General features: G+C 46.6%; 1 protein-coding gene across 1 annotated transcript in view; it reads left to right on the top strand.

Annotated features, from left to right (window-relative positions):
* LOC122929163 (olfactory receptor 5B12-like) overlaps positions 1–14,691 on the top strand; it is a 43,278-nt gene that overhangs the window by 27,694 nt on the left and 893 nt on the right. The window lies entirely within an intron of this gene.

Raw genomic sequence — 14,691 nt, 5'->3', positions numbered from 1 at the left:
TGTATTACCCTGGATGTAAGAGGTATGAGGCGCTGTATTACCCTGTATGTAAGAGGTATGGTGCGCTGTATTACCCTGGATGTAAGAGGTATGGTGCGCTGTATTACCCTGGATGTAAGATGTATGAGGCGCTGTATTACCCTGTATGTAAGAGGAATGGGGCGCTGTATTACCCTGGATGTAAGAGGTATGAGGCGCTGTATTACCCTGGATGTAAGAGGTATGAGGCGCTGTATTACCCTGGATGTAAGAGGTATGTGCACTGTATTACCCTGGATGTAAGAGGTATGAGGCGCTGTATTACCCTGGATGTAAGAGGTATGGGGCACTGTATTACCCTGGATGTAAGAGGTATGGGGAGCTGTATTACCCTGGATGTAAGAGGTATGGGGAGCTGTATTACCCTGTATGTAAGAGGTCTGAGGCGCTGTATTACCCTGTATGTAAGAGGTATGAGGCGCTGTATTACCCTTTATGTAAGAGGTATGTGCACTGTATTGCCCTGGATGTAAGAGGTATGGGACGCTGTATTAGCCCGGATGTAAGAGGTATGGGGCGCTGAATTACCCTGGATGTAAGAGGTATGAGGCGCTGTATTACCCTGTATGTAAGTGGTATAGGGCGCTGTATTACCCTGTATGTAAGATGTATGAGGCGCTGTATTACCCTAGATGTAAGAGGTATGGTGCGCTGTATTACCCTGTATGTAAGAGGTATGTGCGCTGTATTACCCTGTATGTAAGAGGTATGTGCGCTGTATTACCCTGTATGTAAGAGGTATGAGGCGCTGTATTACCCTGTATGTAAGAGGTATGAGGCGCTGTATTACCCTGGATGTAAGATGTATGAGGCGCTGTAATACCCTGTATGTAAGAGGTATGAGGAGCTGTATTACCCTGTATGTAAGAGGTATGGGGCGCTGTATTAGCCTGGATGTAAGAGGTATGAGGCGCTGTATTACCCTGTATGTAAGAGGCATGGGGCGCTGTATTACCCTGTATGTAAGAGGTATGAGGCGCTGTATTACCCTGTATGTAAGAGGTATGGGGCACTGTATTACCCTGGATGTAAGAGGTATGAGGCGCTGTATTACCCTGGATGTAAGAAGTATGAGGCGCTGTATTACCCTGTATGTAAGAGGTATGGGGCGCTGTATTACCCTGGATGTAAGAGGTATGTGCACTGTATTACCGTGGATGTAAGAGGTATGGGGCGCTGTATTTGAATTACCCTGTATGTAAGAGGTATGGGGCACTGTATTACCCTGGATGTAAGAGGTATGGGGCGCTGTATTACCGTGTATGTAAGAGGTATGAAGCGCTGTATTACCCTGTATGTAAGAGGTATGAGGCGCTGTATTACTCTGGATGTAAGAGGTATGGGGCGCTGTATTTGCATTACCCTGTATGTAAGAGGTATGAGGCACTGTATTACCCTGGATGTAAGAGGTATGGGGCACTGTATTACCCTGGATGTAAGAGGTATGGGGCACTGTATTACCCTGGATGTAAGAGGTATGAGGCGCTGTATTACCGTGTATGTAAGAGGTATGAAGCGCTGTATTACCCTGTATGTAAGAGGTATGAGGCGCTGTATTACCCTGGATGTATGAGGTATGGGGAGCTGTATTACCCTGTATGTAAGAGGTATGAGGCGCTGTATTACCCTGTATGTAAAAGGTATGGGGTGCTGTATTACCCTGTATGTAAGAGGTATGAGGCGCTGTATTACCCTGTATGTAAGAGGTATGAGGCGCTGTATTACCCTGGATGTAAGAGGTATGAGGCGCTGTATTACCTTGTATGTAAGAGGTATGTGCGCTGTATTACCCTGGATGTAAGAGGTATGAGGCGCTGTATTACCCTGTATGTAAGAGGTATAAGGCGCTGTATTACCCTGGATGTAAGAGGTATGGGGCGCTGTATTACCCTGGATGTAAGAGGTATGAGGCGCTTATTACCCTGGATGTAAGAGGTATGAGGCGCCTATTACCCTGTATGTAAGAGGTATGAGGCGCTGTATTACCCTGTATGTAAGAGGTATGTGCGCTGTATTACCCTGGTATGTAAGAGGTATGGGGCGCTGTATTCCTGGATGTAAGAGGTATGTGCCTGTATTACCCTGGATGTAGAGGTATGAGGCGCTGTATTACCCTGGATGTAAGAGGTATGGCGCTGTATTACCCTGGATGTAAGAGGTATGGGCGCTGTATTACCCTGATGTAAGAGGTATGGGGCTGTATTACCTGGATGTAAGAGGTATGAGGCGCTGTATTACCCTGGATGTAAGAGGTATGAGGCGCTGTATTACCCTGGATGTAAGAGGTATGGGCGCTGTATTACCCTGGATGTAAGAGGTAGGCGCTGTATTACCCTGGATGTAAGAGGTATGGGCGCTGTATTACCCTGGATGTAAGAGGTATGAGGCGCTGTATTACCCTGGATGTAAGAGGTATGGCGCTGTATTACCCTGGATGTAAGAGGTATGGGCGCTGTATTACCCTGGATGTAAGAGGTATGTGAGCTGTATTACCCTGGATGTAAGAGGTATGAGGCGCTGTATTACCCTGGATGTAAGAGGTATGAGGCGCTGTATTACCCTGGATGTAAGAGGTATGAGGCGCTGTATTACCCTGGATGTAAGAGGTATGGGCGCTGTATTACCCTGGATGTAAGAGGTAGGGCGCTGTATTACCCTGGATGTAAGAGGTATGAGGCGCTGTATTACCCTGGATGTAAGAGGTATGAGGCGCTGTATTACCCTGGATGTAAGAGGTATGAGGCGCTGTATTACCCTGGATGTAAGAGGTATGAGGCGCTGTATTACCCTGGATGTAAGAGGTATGAGGCGCTGTATTACCCTGGATGTAAGAGGTATGGGCGCTGTATTACCCTGGATGTAAGAGGTATGAGGCGCTGTATTACCCTGGATGTAAGAGGTATGAGGCGCTGTATTACCTGGATGTAAGAGGTATGAGGGCTGTATTACCCTGGATGTAAGAGGTATGAGGCGCTGTATTACCCTGGATGTAAGAGGTATGGGCGCTGTATTACCCTGGATGTAAGAGGTACGGGGCGCTGTATTACCCTGGATGTAAGAGGTATGGGCGCTGTATTACCCTGGATGTAAGAGGTATGGGCGCTGTATTACCCTGGATGTAGGAGGTATGAGGCGCTATATTACCCTGGATGTAAGAGGTATGGGCGCTGTATTACCCTGGATGTAAGAGGTATGAGGCGCTGTATTACCCTGGATGTAAGAGGTATGAGGCGCTGTATTACCCTGGATGTAAGAGGTATGAGGCGCTGTATTACCCTGGATGTAAGAGGTATGAGGCGCTGTATTACCCTGGATGTAAGAGGCGCTGTATTACCCTGGATGTAAGAGGTATGAGGCGCTGTATTACCCTGGATGTAAGAGGTATGAGGCGCTGTATTACCCTGGATGTAAGAGGTATGGGGCGCTGTATTACCCTGGATGTAAGAGGTATGAGGCGCTGTATTACCCTGGATGTAAGAGGTATGGGCGCTGTATTACCCTGGATGTAAGAGGTATGAGGCGCTGTATTACCCTGGATGTAAGAGGTATGGGCGCTGTATTACCCTGGATGTAAGAGGTATGGCGCTGTATTACCCTGGATGTAAGAGGTATGAGGCGCTGTATTACCCTGGATGTAAGAGGTATGGGCGCTGTATTACCCTGGATGTAAGAGGTATGGCGCTGTATTACCCTGGATGTAAGAGGTATGGGCGCTGTATTACCCTGGATGTAAGAGGTATGGGCGCTGTATTACCCTGGATGTAAGAGGTATGGGCGCTGTATTACCTGATGTAAGAGGTATGAGCGCTGTATTACCCTGGATGTAAGAGGTATGAGGCGCTGTATTACCCTGGATGTAAGAGGTATGAGGCGCTGTATTACCCTGTATGTAAGAGGTTATGAGGCGCTGTATTACCCTGGATGTAAGAGGTATGGGGCAGCTGTATTACCCTGTATGTAAGAGGTATGAGGCGCTGTATTACCCTGTATGTAAGAGGTATGGGGCGCTGTATTACCTGGTATGTAAGAGGTATGAGGCGCTGTATTACCCTGTATGTAAGAGGTATGGGCGCTGTATTACCCTGTATGTAAGAGGTATGAGGCGCTGTATTACCCTGTATGTAAGAGGTATGGGGCGCTGTATTACCCTGGATGTAAGAGGTATGAGGCGCTGTATTACCCTGTATGTAAGAGGTATGGGCGCTGTATTACCCTGTATGTAGAGGTATGGGCGCTGTATTACCCTGTATGTAAGAGGTATGAGGCGCTGTATTACCCTGTATGTAAGAGGTATGAGGCGCTGTATTACCCTGATGTAAGAGGTAATGGTGCGCTTGTATTACCCTGCTGTATAACCTGTATGTAAGAGGTATGAGGCGCTGTATTACCCTGTATGTAAGTGGTATGTACGCTGTATTACCTGGATGTAAAAGGTATGTGCGCTGTATTACCTGTATGTAAGAAGGTATGAGGCGGCTTGTATTACCATGTATGTAAGAGGTATGTACGCTGTATACTGGATGGAAGAGGGTATGTGGCACTGTATTACCCTGTATGTTAGAGGTAGAGCGCTGTATTACCCTGTATGTAAGAGGTCTGTGCGCGTATTACCCTGGATGTAAGAGGTTGTGGCGTGTATTACCTGGAGATAGAGGTATGGGGGCTGATTACCATGTATGTAAGAGGAATGGGGCGCTGTATACCCTGTAGTAAGCGTATGAGGAGCTGTATTACCTGGGATTGTAAGAGGTATGAGGCGCTGTATTACCCTGTATGTAAGAAGGTATGAGGAGATGTATTACCTGTATGTAAGAGTATGGGTGCTGTATAGCCTGATGTACGAGGTACAGGGCGCTGTATTACCCTGGATGTAAGATGTACGGGCGCTGTATTACCCTGTATGTCAGAGATATGGGGCGCTGTATTAGTCTGGATGTAAGAGGTATAAGGCGCTGTATTACCCTGGATGTAAGAGGTATGAGGCGCTGTATTACCCTGTATGTAAGAGGTATGTGCGCTGTATTACCCTGGATGTAAGAGGTATGAGGCGCTGTATTACCCTGAATGTAAGAGGTATGAGGCGCTGTATTACCCTGTATGTAAGAGGTATGTGCGCTGTATTACCCTGGATGTAAGAGGTATGAGGTGCTGTATTACCCTGGATGTAAGAGGTATGAGGCGCTGTATTACCCTGTATGTAAGAGGTATGTGTGCTGTATTACCCTGTATGTAAGAGGTATGAGGAGCTGTATTACCCTGTATGTAAGAGGTATGTGCGCTGTATTACCCTGTATGTAAGAGGTATGAGGCGCTGTATTACCCTGTATGTAAGTGGTATGTACGCTGTATTACCCTGGATGTAAGAGGTATGTGCGCTGTATTACCCTGTATGTAAGAGGTATGAGGCGCTGTATTACCCTGGATGTAAGAGGTATGTGGCACTGTATTACCCTGGATGTAAGAGGTATGGGGCGCTGTATTACCCTGTATGTAAGAGGTATGAGGCACTGTATTACCCTGAATGTAAGAGGTATGAGGCGCTGTATTACCCTGGATGTAAGAGGTATGGGGCGCTGTATTACCCTGTATGTAAGAGGTATGGGGAGCTGTATTACCCTGTATGTAAGAGGTATGAGGCGCTGTATTACCCTGGATGTAAGAGGTATGAGGAGCTGTATTACCCTGGATGTTCTGTACTGATATACAGAATGTTAGGAGGGAAGGGGTTAGGTTGAGGATTTGGTATGGAGGGGGTGGGGGCTTTTTCAATTTTCGCCTCAGGCAGCAGAAAGGCTAGGTGCATCCCTGCATACAGGCCCATGTAAATAACATCATTTCGCTCCCTCCACCCTACTGTCCCATGTAAATAATATTAATCTCCCACTTCAGCCTCATCCAACACACAGTCCCATGTAATAAACATTAATCCTTGCCCAACTGCCTCCATCATACAGTCCCATGTAAAGAACATCATTTCCCTCCCTCCACCATACAGTCCCATGTAAATAACATCACACCATCTCTTCTGACTCCTCCACCATACAGTCCCATGTAAGGCTACATGCACATGAATGTAAAATAATAATCATAGTCTGTTAGGATGCATTCACACGTCCGTAAGTGTTTTGCGGACAGCACATCACCGGCGGTATAATAGAAGATGCCTAATCTCGTCTGCTATTGCGGATAAGAATAGGTCATGTTCTATTTTGTTTTCAGAGGCGGAAGCACGGATCTGCAAATGCAGGTGCGGACAGCACATTCCGCCCCATTGAAAATAAATGGGTCTGCATTCGTGCCGCAAAACGGATGCGTACCCATTTTTCGGACGTGTGAATTGAGCCTTAGAAGCAGACGCTCTGCCGGCATGGTCAGCGTCCTCTGGCCCTTTGTGCCTCCATGTTCTTGCCATCTGGCTGCTAAAAATAGATGAATAATGTCCCCCATAGTGGCCCCAAGCAGTAATAATAAAATAAAAGGAACACCAATGCCAAATGGCATTACTATGTCCTCCTCATATCCTAATAGAGGCTGGTAGTGCAGATGGGCTGTAGGAGCAGTTGTCCGAGAAGAACAACTTCTCCACCATGTTTGCTGCTGGGACTGGGAGAGTGAACTGAAATCCATCATACCAGAGTGCAGCTGGGGAGGTAGTGTCAGAGGATGTCAGCCATGTTTCTGATAAACCCAGGAAAGAAAGTTTGTAAGAGATGAAAAGGTTGTGAATGAAAGAGAGTTTGTTGCAGACACAGCAAGTGTTCTATAATGCTCCTGCAGGAGGGACACGGGAATCAGGGGTCGGGGAAATGTGTCTTAAGATTTAAGGGGATGCAGAAATTTGTTGAAGAAGATCTATAGTGGGAGGGCGATATGATTGTGGGGATTTGCTGAGGAGGGCCAGGATATGGAGATATATCGCCAGCAATAAAGAGAAGCAGAGAGAGTGTTAGTAAGTGGGAGTAAGGAGGGCATGAGGTGGCCGTGTGTGTTTGGAGAGGAAGGCTTTCCGGGTAAGGAAAACTTCTGAGGAGGAGGCCAGATGGGTGGGGAAGATCGATGGAGAGATAAATACTTCTTTGCTGGACACAGGGGCTTGGGGGTATTTCAGGAAGGTAGGACAATGAGGGTGATAACTGCGATGAGCAGAAGCATTGTTTGCGGTGGTTCTCTTTAGTTACTTTGAAATGGATTTTGGAGGTGACAGACTCCCTTTAAGCAACCATCGAGAGTATGCGGACAAATGATTCAGTAATAATATTGTTCGTCCCCATACTGCTCTCATTTGTCAGCAGCATATTCCATGGTTGGACAGGAAATTCACCGCAGAGAAACAACAATTTGGGGGCTGTGCTTACTTAATTGTTGGGTGATGTGCGGCATGTCTACATGGGGCAATGATTGGGAGAAAGAATTGCTTGTTCCCGATCACTGACCCATGTGAAAGGCCCTTAGACCTGAACCAGAGATACGGCACTATGTCCTTTATTCACCTGAATACTTCTATGGTGAGAACGAAGGACAGCTGCGTATATCAGAAAGGTTTTTTTGCACGGATAACCATAGAAATCTGACACTCAGCATTGTACAATATGATCTTTGTACCTATCATATTCATTGTGTTCATATCAAAGATATTCCAGCCAACATCTCCAACCACATCGACAAATTCCCAAGGTCTTGTGGACAATTTCTCTGGTGACCCATATAAAGTTATAGCGAGTGCAAGCTTCTGAAGGCTGGACTCCAAACCTTCACAGATTCTTCTCTGAGGATTTTATTTATTACCAGAATTCCATATTTTTACATTAAAAATAAGCCCCAGTGATCAAGGTGGCCTGGAGTAGAGATGAAGAAATATCTGGCATAAGTCATAGTCATTGCACAGACGCATCATGAACGATTTTTAACATGGGTCATGATGGATCTGCCTGCATTTGTGCATGTAGATGTGTGTCCATATACAGTCGTAAAAAGAAAATCATAGTCCACGCTCTTTGATTTCTTTAGTTTTACATATCAGGACACAAGTAAAAGAAAAACCTGGTCCTTAGAAGGTCTTAAAATTAGGTAAACACAACCTGAGATGAAGCACAGCGCAGATTCCAAAAAAATGCAACCAAAATGGAAGAGCCACCCATGAGTGAAGGACTAAGTGTCCCCCATGAATCCATAAGTCTAACTCATGAGTCCATATATAAGCTCCCCTCATAAATCCACAGCTTGTAGAGCCAACTTTAACAGCAATATCATGAAGCAATCATTTTCTGTAGGGCTTCATCAGTCAAATTTGACTTTGGTATACGAAGGAGTTCAAGGTCGACTCAATGACTGCAAGGTGTCCAGGTCCTGGAGCTGCAAAACAAGCCCAAATCATCCCCCTCCACCCCTGTGCTAGACAGCTACATAAGGTGTTTGGTGAAAACTAAACCCTGTATATTATAGCACAGACGGCGCTGTGCATTATGGCCAGACATCTCCACTTTGCTCTCATCTGTCCAGAGAACATTCTTTCAGAAGCTTTGTGGTTTGTTCAGATGCAATTTTGCTAATTTAAGCTGTGCTGCCATGCTCTGTCATGAGTTTGTAAAACTGTGTTTCCTGAAATGTAAGACCATAGAATTCAAAGAGGGTGGACTTTGTTTTTCTCATGACTGTTGTGGGGGGTTACCTCTTCTCCGGGGAGGTCATTCACACAAGTATCCTCGCCAGACACCAAGTTTAAGGTCCAAACATCTCTTTATTTGGCACCTCAGCAAAACAAACATAAATCATACAAAAGATTGTGGGGATTTGCTGAGGAGGGCCAGGATATGGAGATATATCGCCAGCAATAAAGAGAAGCAGAGAGAGTGTTAGTAAGTGGGAGTAAGGAGGGCATGAGGTGGCCGTGTGTGTTTGGAGAGGAAGGCTTTCCGGGTAAGGAAAACTTCTGAGGAGGAGGCCAGATGGATGGGGAAGAAGATCGATGGAGAGATAAATACTTCTTTGCTGGACACAGAGGCTTGGGGGCATTTCAGGAAGGGTAGGACAATGAGGGTGATAACTGCGATGAGCAGAAGCATTGTTTGCGGTGGTTCTCTTTAGTTACTTTGAAATGGATTTTGGAGGTGACAGACTCCCTTTAAGCAACCATCGAGAGTATGCGGACAAATGATTCAGTAATAATATTGTTCGTCCCCATACTGCTCTCATTTGTCAGCAGCAATTAATGATTATTCATTTCCCTTTCAGACGGCGCAATCGAGATGACACTTGTGATTTTTGTGGTATCGTTATTTAGCTTTCATTATTTCATTATTTGTTAGTATTTGCCAAGTTAAATATTCTATCATGAAGTATATTATCATATATAAGTCTCTTTTGATAGATTTGCATTTCTATTATGTGCTATGTAGGCTGAGGTACACGCCTACTATTTGTGATTGACAAGTGGCCACGGCTGCCTTACCTGGGCGTCTGACGTAATCACTATAAAGGTGAGAATTATACCCATTTATGGAATAAATACTAAGAATATCGATTGAAGAAACCTTGGTCCACTAGGATTCCTTTACATTACACACAGAACATCGCTGCTTGCTGTGTAAGGGGCTGCATATGATCCCTGTACACCGCCAAGTGTCTACAGTGGACACGTGATCATTAGAACGAGATGATGGAGCCATGAAAGAACATGGCCTGGTCTAATGAGTCATGTTACGTGTGGAAGAGATGGCACCAGTAAAACAAGCCATCAGAGGCAGTGCGATGCTGGAAATCCTCGGTCCTGGCATCATGCGGATGTGACACGTACTATCTACCTAACCATTGTACAGACAGGTTCTCCCTTCACCGGGTGGACTCAACATTTATGATTAGGTGACAGAGGACAAAAAAAATATAAGACATGAAGACGTGCTTAAAACTGGGAAAGTTAGGAGAACATCCAACGGTTAGGCTTCTACAGGATGGCTACAGCACAGGAGAATAAGCCATAGGTCAATGTATGTAGCTTATGAGTGGGTTGATAAACTGAGATTAGACTTGAGATGTGTGGTGGTGACGTGTTGTGGAGAGCTTGTAGACTGGAGGAGAATCATGAACATAATGAGTGGCAGAGATCAGCGGCATCCGTGTCAACCCTAGGCAGAAAGATCAGCCGGCTACCCTCTCGTGCACTCACTGCCTCCCCTGTACGTTTCATCAAGCCTCATGTGCACTCAGTCTCCCCTGCAAACTGAATATATGAACTAATGCTATATCCACAATATAAATGAATGAGGTACTTGGCTAATACAGCGCATCGGAAAGTCTTCAGCCTCTCAAATTTTATTCTCTTTCTTCTTGTGCGGTCAGTTCCCCTATAATGAGAAGGTGGGAACAGAATAGTAAAAATCTTCACTAACTTATTGAAAAGGAAAAAATAAAATCTCACACAGACACGAGCCTTCGGCCCCTTTACTCGTGGACACGAGCCTTCGGCCCCTTTACTCGTGGACACGAGCCTTCGGCCCCTTTACTCGGGGACACGAGCCTTCGGCCCCTTTACCCGGGGACACGAGCCTTCGGCCCCTTTACCCGGGGACACGAGCCTTCGGCCCCTTTACCCGGGGACACGAGCCTTCGGCCCCTTTACCCGGGGACACGAGCCTTCGGCCCCTTTACCCGGGGACACGAGCCTTCGGCCCCTTTACCCGGGGACACGAGCCTTCGGCCCCTTTACCCGGGGACACGAGCCTTCGGCCCCTTTACCCGGGGACACGAGCCTTCGGCCCCTTTACCCGGGAGACACGAGCCTTCGACCCCTTTACTCGGGGACACGAGCCTTCGACCCCTTTACTCGGGGACACGAGCCTTCGACCCCTTTACTCGGGGACACGAGCCTTCGACCCCTTTACTCGGGGACACGAGCCTTCGACCCCTTTACTCGGGGACACGAGCCTTCGACCCCTTTACTCGGGGACACGAGCCTTCGACCCCTTTACTCGGGGACACGAGCCTTCGACCCCTTTACTCGGGGACACGAGCCTTCGACCCCTTTACTCGGGGACACGAGCCTTCGACCCCTTTACTCGGGGACACGAGCCTTCGACCCCTTTACTCGGGGACACGAGCCTTCGACCCCTTTACTCGGGGACACGAGCCTTCGGCCCCTTTACTCGGGGCATGAGTCTTCGGCCCTTTTCATCACAGCTGCAGTACACTCATTGTCTCCCCTGCACTTCACGTTTCTTGAACTCAATGTCTCCCCTGCACTTCTCATCACTGCTGCATTACCTCCCCTGTGATTCTCATTATTTTCCTTGCAGTCAGTCTCCCCTGCACTTCTTGTCACTTCTGCACCAATCACATTTGTTTACATATTTTCATATGCATGTAAATTTTCATATATATATATATATACACACAGATGTATAAAAGGAAATTGGAGCACAAACAGCTCAGAAGAAGAATCTACAACATTATAAGATAAGCGCTGCTGTTCTTTCCCATATATTCCTCCTGTTAGGGAAAGGGGATGGCTAACCCTTAACTTGGTCAGTTGCAATTATAGTCCAAGTTGATTCTCTTGGCTGACCTTGTATACTAGTGATAATATTCTCCCTTATTAATAACCCTCATCTAATATGGTTGCAAGAGAAGCATCTCACCAAAGATACTACCCAATGTCTTCATAAATAACGGATTCAGTCTTTCAAGTCTTTTTTCCTAGAGGTGTCTCTTTGATGGTCTCTCAGTCCAGAGGAAGGAAACGTGTTCTAATGTTTACTCGGAAGGCCCCTATTTTTATTTATTTTTATTACCCAGGAGCCACAAAAGCCTCACACAGAAGTTTCCAGATGCTGATCAGTCTGGAGAAAGATTTATAAAGACACCAAACAATTTTCATCAATCTCTCCAGTATCCTGAAGTTCAACTACTAGTGGAGAAGATTTCAAACTGGGCTGTCCTAAGCAAGTTCAGCTGGGTTTACACCATCTGCCAGAACTTCATTGTGTGTTTACAGGAAGCTCCCACCACTACCGAATTCACAGGGCAGGAAATGACCATGAGAGAGGACACACACAACATCTGGATTTGTAGTGCAAGAAGCCCTTCACTGTCTAGCCAGAAAACAACAGATGTTTAAAAGACGTCTCAAAGAAGCCAGAACTTCATCCCAGACCTGTAAGCTGTGTTCAGAGTGGCAGAGGAGACCATGAGAGAAAGGTCACATCCAGAAGACCACCACCAAAACTTCACAGGTGTTATACCAGCATTTCATGCCCACCACTGTGTCGCCTCACCAGGTGGGCACAGCCACTGGAGCATTTATAGGGTCTCCCCTCTCTGTCCTCAGGATAAGTTATAAATATCACATCAGCAAGGGTCTAAGTTCCGTCACACCACCGTTCAACGGGTGCGCTCATCGAAGCTCTGGCGAACGCTGCAGCTCCTGGCAGCTTTACAAGCATAAGACCAAACAATGTATAGTGTTTGTGCTTGGTATTGCAGTTCTGCCCATTGACATGAGCATGGCAACTAGGCCATGTGACCGATGTACGGTGACATCACTGACCTAGGAAGGGGCCGAGGCACTCACAGAGTACCCAAGCTATTCCAACAGCTTACCGGTGGGGATGCCAGGGGTTGGAGCTCTGCCGATGTGATCTTTTCCCAGATAACCCCTTTAAGGAGCTTTTCCTGTGGGAAGTTGCCTGAGCAATAGGGTTCCTGTAAAGGTGCTCTTCATATCCAGTTTCACTTCCTCATGAACCGACTTATGCCAGACTCCGGATGAGTCAGTTTATTGCCTGACCCTCAGACTGACTTTGGATTGCACATACTCGGCCTGCCCTGACCCCTGCTGGTATCCAACTATGGTTTTGTCTGAGCCCTCAATGATTTGCACCACTGACTATTGACCCCTGTGGGTGAGAAGTCACTTAACAGAGATTACTACAAGAGGTAGCAGCCTGGTGGTTTCCCTGAAGCAGAGTCCAGATCCCTATACAAGAGGTAAAGGGTGAAAACCGGAGGGGCACTTAATGCATTTAGGAGTAGCCCTAAGTCAAAGCTAGTCAGTAGACACCTCGGATTCACATCTGTTTGTTAACAGCGGTAAGCTCCCAACACTCCTGCAGTCCCAGTGCTGGTGACCATGAGAGAGTCCTGACACGACCTCTGTATGAGAGATGCCAAGAAGAGAACACCACTGTGCACAGGCTTTTATTTTGTCCACAGAAAAACCTAGCAGATGTTTCCTTATGTGATAAATGAAAGTAAAGTCCATCTTCTCTCATTTTAAATACTGGGGGGAAAAAATAAGAAGCTTTACATGGGGGAGGGGCACATATTTAATCACATTACTGTATGCCCTAATCTTTTAAAAATAATTACTAAACAAAAACATCACCTAGCATCCTAGATAATTGGCTCCTTTATAATTCATAATAATTAATGAGATACAGAGCAGAGTGATCCCATTGGGAGCCACAACCGCTATAAAGACTCCCAGGACTTACAGTAATAACAGGTGATGAGCCTGCTATGACTCCACTCCACGCAGGTAAGTGCCCTCCAAATGATCCCCATGCAGTTCAGAGTACCCAACCCATCATCCATGCGATTGAGAGAGGATCCGCCTGCCATCTACACTGCTGACCAGTCACTCACAGGGCTAAGAGTATCCCATGCTGGTAGTTGTAGTTTTATAACAGCTGGAGTGCCAGAGATTGCCTACCCCTGGCCTAGAGGGTCACCCAACCCATCACCCACAGAGCTAACAGTGTCAAACAACCATCACCCACAGAGCTAAGTGACCCTACTCATCACCCCAAAGCTAAAAGTGTCACCCGAACTGTCACCCACTGAGATAAGAGTAACCCAACTCCTTACCACTAGAGCTAAGAGTGTCACCCAATGCGTCATTTACAGAGCTAAGAGTGTTGTCCGACCCATCATCCAAACCTAAAATTCACTCAACTCTTCACCAATAAAGCTGTGTCACCCAACCTGTCACCCACAGAGCTAAGTCACTCAACTCCAGCACCCATAGAGCTAAGAGGTACCCAAATCCTCACCACTAGAGCTAAGTGTCACCCATCCTGTCACCCACAGAGCTAAGAGAGTGTCCACTGACCCGTCACCCACAGATCCAAGTCACTCAACTTCTTACCACCATCACCCACAGAGCTAAGAATGTCAACGCAACTGTTACCCGACTCCTCACCACTAGTGGCAAACAACTTGTCACCCATAGAGCTAAGAGTCATCTGATTCCTCACCACTAGAGCTAAGAATGCCATCCATAGAGCTGTCACCTGACTCATCATCCACAGATCCTAGAGTGTCAGCAGACCTGCCACCCACAGAGCTAAGAGTTAACCAACTTCTCACCACTAGAGCTAGGACTGTTAAAGCGTGTCAACCAACCTGTCACCCACAGAACTAAAGGACCCAACAACTCACTAGAGCTGGGAGAGTCAAACCACCCGTCACCCACAGTGCTAAGTGTCAACCGATCCATCACCCACACAGCTAGGTCACCCAACTCCTCACCAATAAAACTAAGTGTCACCCAACCTGTCTCCCACAGAGCTAAGAGTCACTCGACTCATCATTACAACAGCCTAGATCTCCATCCAACCCGTCACCCACACACATAAGAATGTCAACTGTCCCGTCACCCAC

This window comes from Bufo gargarizans, chromosome 2 (genome assembly GCF_014858855.1).
Source record: "Bufo gargarizans isolate SCDJY-AF-19 chromosome 2, ASM1485885v1, whole genome shotgun sequence".
Classification (NCBI taxonomy): Eukaryota; Metazoa; Chordata; class Amphibia; order Anura; family Bufonidae; genus Bufo; species Bufo gargarizans.
The sequence above is the reverse complement of the archived record's forward strand: the minus strand, read 5'-3'. Positions and strand labels throughout refer to the sequence as shown.